The sequence below is a fragment of the Dipodomys spectabilis genome, unplaced genomic scaffold, assembly GCF_019054845.1.
Source record: "Dipodomys spectabilis isolate Male_0828 unplaced genomic scaffold, ASM1905484v1 ptg000121l, whole genome shotgun sequence".
Lineage (NCBI taxonomy): Eukaryota > Metazoa > Chordata > Mammalia > Rodentia > Heteromyidae > Dipodomys > Dipodomys spectabilis.
The window spans coordinates 5482853-5490679 of NW_024870798.1; positions in this window are offsets into that span (position 1 = coordinate 5482853).

Sequence of the window (7827 nt, forward strand, 5' to 3'; positions counted from 1 at the left end):
GGATACATGGGTCACTCCTTGGAACTGTAGCACAAATTAGGCTTGCCTGTGCTGTAGTTCAATCTTTATTCACCTGGCTAAACAAAGTCTTCAAAAATATTCAGAGAATACCTCTAAGTAGTTAATGAGAGTTATATCTGTATAATTCTTCTAAGGTCAGGATAAAAGCATTTGTTGCCTGCATTTAAAATCAACAGGATCTGTTGAATTCATGGATCCAGAATTTCATGTCTTCACATTCATATCTCAAAATTTTATCAATATGACTTTCACCAAAACACTGTTCTTTTTGAACTTGTCTATGTCCTTTACTTTTCAAATCCAAATAGCATATTTCCTTCAATACATTCCTGCAAATTCTTTCCTTCCTTTACTTCTGTAAATCTGTGTTTATTACTTTTTTGGTTCCTTATTTATCTCTTTCTTCTAATCTTGTCTACACTGTTGTTCACATTGCTCACACATGTGTCAGAATTTTCCTTTTCCTCTTCCCTTTTATAATACCCCTGATTTTATTATTTTTTCATATTCATGGTCGTGGATATTTTGATGATATCTAAACAGACCTATCTTTGCATCTGTTTAACATAAACTTTAGAATTTTCTGAGAGTTTTTTCCTCTAAATCTATCATTTCCACTTGTAGTCCTTATCACCAAGAATATAACTAACACAAATGCTAGCCAGAGATGTGGATGCACTTTAGATTTCTTCTTACCCTTCTACTCCCTGCCATTACCTAAGATGAATGATCAAGATTTTCTGTTTCTGTCACTAATACAATTTCTATGTACTCCCTTTTATGCTCCTGACACCGGCCTGTTTCAAATACTCATTACTGATCCCCTAGTCCTAAAACAACCTTTTACAAGGTATGATTTTTCCACATAGTCTTTTCATATTGGTCCTCTCAATCACCAAGTTATTCTCCTTGTAAGCACACAGAGTGAAGAGCTCAGATACAAATTCCAGTATCATTATTTACTCATTATATTGACTGTTGGCCTTACATTTCTCATCTGTAAATGGAGGTAATCTACTAGATATATTGAAGAATATATTTGTTGACTTCTGGAGCAAGAAAAAAGATAAGTGAAGAGTCCTTACATTTTCCACCTTAGCTTATAAATAAAGAGTCAAATTCTATTTGTTGGTATAAATTCACAAATAGTTTCATGCAGAAATAAAAATAAATTTTAACTACTGGCTCTAGGGCCTGTGTCCTTTTAGGGTAACTACAGATATGTAAGTGGTATTATGTAAATTGGGTCATGTGTTTACAGCTGTACTGAAGAACATACTCAATATATCATTGGAAACATTGGTTTGAATACTATCTATATGAGAATGTTATTTGAACTAATCACACTTAGTTGAAAACTATAGCTTAGTCCATCAAAATGTGAAAATAAACGATTTTATTTATTAGAAAAAAATACCACCAAGAAAAGTGAGTACACATTACAGAAACTGCAGGAATAACGTTAGTGTTTTTTTACTGTCTGTAACTGCTTATGTGATTTTATTTATTGATATTGAAACTCTCCTCTTGTTATTCTTTTTGTATGTAATCCAACACTGTTTATAACTATGTATTCAGTGTGGGAAATCTACCTTCAAAGATGTCTAAAGTTTTTTTTTCCTTTTCAATCACAACATTGTCATTATCAGGCTACACTGTGGTCATCATCATCATCTTCAAAAAAATTATTATTAGCATCATAGTGCTTATCATTGGAAGTCTGAGACGTGTCTATGATTTTGCGATTATTTTTCTTTTAATTAATAATTTTAATGTTACCACTGTGCATACATCTGTATTAAAATTTTGAACAAATAAAGAAATAAAAAAAACTAAACCATATCAGGTAGCTTGACTATGTGCTGATAACAAATTATGGAATAGATTTTTGAAGCATTGCAAATTCCTAACCAGTATAAATTAACTTCCTCTTTCCCCCTCACTACACAAAAATATTTAAGAGTTTGAACAAAACTGTTTCAAGTAATATACTGTAAATATTATTACAATATCATGTGTTTATCTAAAATTCCCTTGAAGGTAATAAACTCTACTTTCTATTGAAATATTAATTATTTTATGCTAGGAAACTTTTCGAAAAATAGACTGTATATCTTTGAAATGAAAAAGGTCAAAAACAGTAGAAAAAATTTTAGAGGGAGTCTGTCTTCAGAGATATATATATATATACACACATATATGCATATATATTTATATGTTATGTTTCGAGTGACATACATTTTTAGAGATTATTTGTCATCAGAAATATATGCATATGTCTAAATTTACTTGTAGAAAGATATACATTATGGTGAAACAAAAATCTTAAAACATAATTGAAATTAAAAAATACATCAAAACAAGTGGCAGTGACTCACTATTATAATTCAACCTATTCTGTGTAATGAGATCTTCAAATTCTGTTTGAAACTAGCCCAGACAGAAAAGTACTTGTTAGATTCTTAAAAACATAAATTAGCTCTGGGCCTCAAGTTGTAGTGTACTGTCCTTGAGCAGAAAAAGGCTTAAGGACAATGCCTATGTCTTGCAAACAACAACAACACCAACACCAACAAATGTATCACATTAATTTCACAAAAGCATCTTTTAACTGCTGTGAGACAAAATTATACTACCTCGTCCAGGGAAGGTATCGATATGTAATTCCACTCTCTAAACTCCTGTTTTAGTCTGAGTGCTAGAATTCCAAGCTTGTATCACATTGCTCTGCCATAGTTTGTTGGTTTATTTAATCTAGAAACAGACTAGCAATTCTAAATTTCTCTTATGATCTTATCCACTAGACTGACTGCTCAGACTGTTTATGTATTATTTTCAAAGATGTTCTTACATTTGACACAGGATATGAACATTTTCAGATGTACCTGCAGGGGTCTCTGATTCCTTCCTCCATGGATCTGATCCCATTAATAATGATTATTTGACTCTCTTACTATCTCTGGTCCCTACCTATGTAATATTCTCAACTTTTTTGAAGATAGTGCATTTGAGGGCTTTCTAAAATTAAAAATTATCACTTAATTCTAGTCTTACTCAGGAGTTATTTTCTATTGTTTTCTAACTTTTCTACATATTGTGAGAATAGTTTCATTTTGTATTTGTGTGTGCACATATAAGTGCCTATGTGTGTCTGTGTATGTTTGTATGTATGTATGCAAAAGTCTCAAGCTCTTATTCAGCAATCTTGATCATGACTGATATGCCAGCTTTTGGCTGGTTAATTATAGGTAGTGTCTCAAAGCCTGTTCTGCCCAGGCTGGATGCAAACTGAACTTCCCAGACTCCTTTACATACTTAGGTTTTAGTTTTCCAGGAGTATCAACTTTTAAACTACAAATATTTTTGTGAGTGTAAAGTGTAAGCTGTTGCCCAGATTTTTAACTCAAGAATTCATATAAAGATAGATGAACATACACATTACATATCCTGAGTCTACACTGCTAGAAATGTGATCGTAAGCCAAGTGCTGGTGAGATCTGAGGACAGGGGTTCAAAGCCATCCCAGGTAGGAAAGTCCTGGAGACACTTTTTTTCCAATAAATACCATAATACTGGAAGTGGCACTGTGGCTCAAGTGGTAGAGCACTAGCCTTGAGCTGAATAGCAGAGGGACAGCGCCCAGTCCCAGAGTTCAAGTGCCATGACCAACAACAGCAAAAAATATATATGAGAAAAAGAAAGAAAAATGAATGTGATCTTAGCCACAAGGCTCATTGCTAGTATGATCCCTCTTCTCTCAAGATGGACTCTTTCTTTCCAGTTAAGTCCATGATCATATATCTGACTTGCATTGGAAACAGAATCATTCTTCCATTCTATTTTTTACAAATTTTCGGGATTAGCAAGCATGACTTATAAAGGGAGTGGCCTCATGCTTCATGTTCCAGTTAGGAGTAATGTTTTCCCTATATCACTCTCATAACTCTACATGCTAGACTTGGCTTTAGTGTTTCAATGTTGTCATATTTGTAGTCTTCTATATTGTATTGAATCCTTATAGTTAAATTCTCTTTCTCCTATTATTGCTATTGTTTCTCTTACTGTTAACTCATGTACACTTGGGAAATTACTGCACAGCACATACACTCACAAATAAAGATCTGAGAACCTTCTTCGCATTTAAAATTTACCATAATTTACAGAGCAATTAAGAAGTTTGAACAATATGTACTCAGGGATAATGTATTTATTAGCCATTTAAATTTCACATTTTCTATTTACTAAGTTGTCTCTGAAACATGTGTTACCACGTGTCCAAAGGTGTCCTTTTGCTATTTCAATGAAGCCAGAAAATATTCATTTTATTTGGAGCAGCACCATAGATTGTTACAGGAAGTAAGTGGTAGTAACTGTTACTGGATGTGGAAACTGATCTCAGGAGAGGAATTGAACATAAAGGAATGACAAAGTTCAAGTTAACTTTTGCTTTCCTTTTTACTGTACAAGAAAAGAATCCAAGGCTTGAAGGAAACTCTGTTCCTGACTTTTTTGAGTGTTCTTTACTCATATAATACTTGTTTGTAAACTTCTGGTTGAGAGTATTAAAAAAGGAAGCACTATGCCCTTTGAAGGCCAGCATAGAAATAACTTTGTTTTAAAAGTGGGAAGGTGGCTCAGTGGTAGAATGCTTGCCTTGCATGCTTGAGGCCCTGGGTTCGATTCCTCAGCACCACATAAGCAAAAAGAAAAGAAGCCAGAAGTGGCGCTGTGGCTCAAGTGATAGCCTTGAGCTGAAGAGTTGAGGGACAGCGCCCAGGCCCAGAGTTCAGGCCCCATGACTGGACCTCCCCTCAAAAAAAAGTGTTATACTGCAAAGAAACCAAAATATGGAGGTTTAAAGTGTCTTATGAATGGATGTTTCACTCCTGAGATGATTCTCTTGTTGCAGGAGTCAGTTATCAATTCCTTTAGTCTGGTCCTGAGTTTTCAATAGCAAGAAGGATTTCAAAAAAGCAGGATCCAGTGAGTATGATCAGCAAAAGGAGCCTCTCCAGACCAGTACTCCTTCAAAGAAGGTCCCAAAGAAATACTTGGGGTTTGTTTTGTTTGCTTGTTTGTTTAGTTTGTGCTGGTTCTGGAGCTTGAACTCAGAGGGTGGACCCTGTCTCTCTACAGTTATCTTTCCTGCCCACCTGCCTCCAAAGCTGGTACTCTACTGCTTGAGCCAGAACTCCACTTATAGCTTTTTCGGTGTTTAATTACAGACTCTGCCTCCTGGGTTGGCTTTGAACTAAGATAGTAAGATGGACTTCTCTTTCGAACTAAGAAATATTAGATGAAGATTATTATTAAGCTAATATTTCACAATTTTTAAAAGAAGAGAATATGTTCAGCAAAGAAGACATAACTTAAGTAACTCGCAAAAGTAGGTGCACTGAATCATTTTGGAATTATTATCTCTGCTTGGAAAGATTAATATTTACTTCATCATTCCTTTTGGGGAAACTTAAAGTCATATTTGCACTTTTTGTTAGTTGTGGGGCTTGAACTCTGATCCTGGGCACTGTCCTTCAGATCTTCAACTCAAGTTGAGCGCTCTACCACATTAGCTACAGCATCACTTCTGGGTTTCTGGTGGTTTAATGCAGATAAGGATTTCATGGACGTTCCTGACTAGGCTGGTTTTAACCACAATCCTCTGGTCTCAACTTCCTGAATAGCTAGTATTACAGGCATGAGCCACCAGCACCCGGCTCATATTTGTGTTTAGTGCAGTTAATGACACTAGACAAAAGACAAAATACAAAGAATGGAAATCTGAACCAAAGTATGTGACATTGCAGCCTTTCAGATTAGTTGAGGTAGCAATAAATATGCCCTACTTTTCCATGTTGTTACATTAATGACTCATGAGCTATGGGACCGTTACATTAGCATTCTCTTCCATCTGTGTAGGTGTACTCAGTATCAGGAAATGTTCATAGAGAAATACGGAAAGAGGTTTTTAGACAGCAAAGGATATCAGGTATGAAAGAACATCATAGAAGGAGATACATTTATCACACAGAGATTAAGAATTAGCCTAAGAGATTTAGAATGCTAAAGGCAAAGAGGAATAAGCCTAGTTGCTAACTAGTTCTTCAATAACCAAAAATGGTTCCCTAGAACGGTTTCTGTTATACCATAGTTACTATCATTTATTCCTTCCATCTGGGGTTATTCTTTCTCTTCTGTCACAACTATTAATTAGCCTCTGCATTCTTGGTGCCATGACTGGCCAAACAGGTTTCCAAATCTCACTTAGACTACCCTTCTCATTTTGATTAGCAGTGGTCACTCAAAAGCATGGAATCTTTGAATTTCCAGAGTTAATCTTCATGTGACATCTAAGCACATTCTTGGCGTTAATTGCCATGACCTTATAAAGAAAACTTTTTTTCAACACATTATCCTAATATAGGTAAAGTACATGAATTAGGGACTATTGTCAGGTATCATTATGGAAGGAGTAATTATATGTTCCAAGTATAGGTTCTTTCTTTTGCATTTACGAGGTAAATATTTGTTGCTGTTGTTGTTGTTGTTGTTTTGTCAGTCGTGGGGCTTAAACTCAGGGATAGGGAATTATTCCTCAGATTTTTTTTCTCAAGGCTAATCCTCTACCACTTGATGCACAGCACCATTTCCAGTGTTTCTTTTTCTGTTTATGTGGTACTGAAGTATTGAACCCAGGGTTTCAGGCATGCTAAGCAATCACCATACCATGAAGCCACAATCCCAGAGCCCTAAATGACTTTCTTAGGATGGCATTACATTTTCATTCTGTAACTATGTATCATAATTTTGGCCAGAAATTTTTGCTAGAAAAGGACATTGAACACAATACTGTGTCAAGTAAGGCTAGATGGACAATGAATAACTGTCATGGTCTAGCCAGGCACAGAGGGGCTTACCTCATGGAGCTCATACAACAGACTGAATGAGACAGCTCCTGACCCACAGCCCACCTCCAGAATGAGAGGACCACCTTGGTTCCAGCCACATGGGGACACTGCGCCACCTCCTCCAGCACCTATTCAATCAGTTCCTGAGAGAGAGAAAGAGAAAGAAGTTCAGAAATACACTTAAGGCAGGTGCCAGTGGTTCAGGCCTATAACCCTAAGTACACAGGAGGCTGAGATATGAGGATCATGGTTCATAGCCAACTCGGGCAGGAACCACTGTGAGACTCTTATCTCCAAAGAACCACAAGAAAATTGGAAGTGGCCTTGTGACTCAAGTGGTAGAGTGCTAGCCTTGTGCTGAGGAGCTCGGGGACAGCACCCAGGCTCTTAGTTCAAGCCCCACGACTGAAAAGAAGTGGACTTCCTACCACAAGAAGTGTGGTGAATAGCACCCATTGTCCTAGGGAGCCTGCCTCGGCAAGTCAGGCTGAGCTTCCTGTCAGGTGGGAGTCATGTAAGTCACCCAGCTTCTCTGTGCCTCAGTTTCCACATCTGCAAAACTGAACAAAGTGAAGGATCCACTTCCTCATAGTGATAGGGTCATAATGAAAGAGACCCATGTTTTGTTCATAATCCCATGCCTGTCTCACCATTAACACACACCATTTGAGCTCTTTCCGGGTATCTTTCTGTCATATGCTCACAGAACTGCTGAGAACCGTATCTGAGGGCTGCTCCCTCTGTGCCTGGCCGTGCTCCAGCCATCTCTCTGTATTAATCCCTTGTTTCCTCACAACTGTCCCATGAGGAGATTGAAATCCAATGGTGGGGGCCCAACCCAGAGCTTAACCTGTGGTTAAGAATCGGCTGCCATGGACTGAATTTGCGACAATCCATCTAA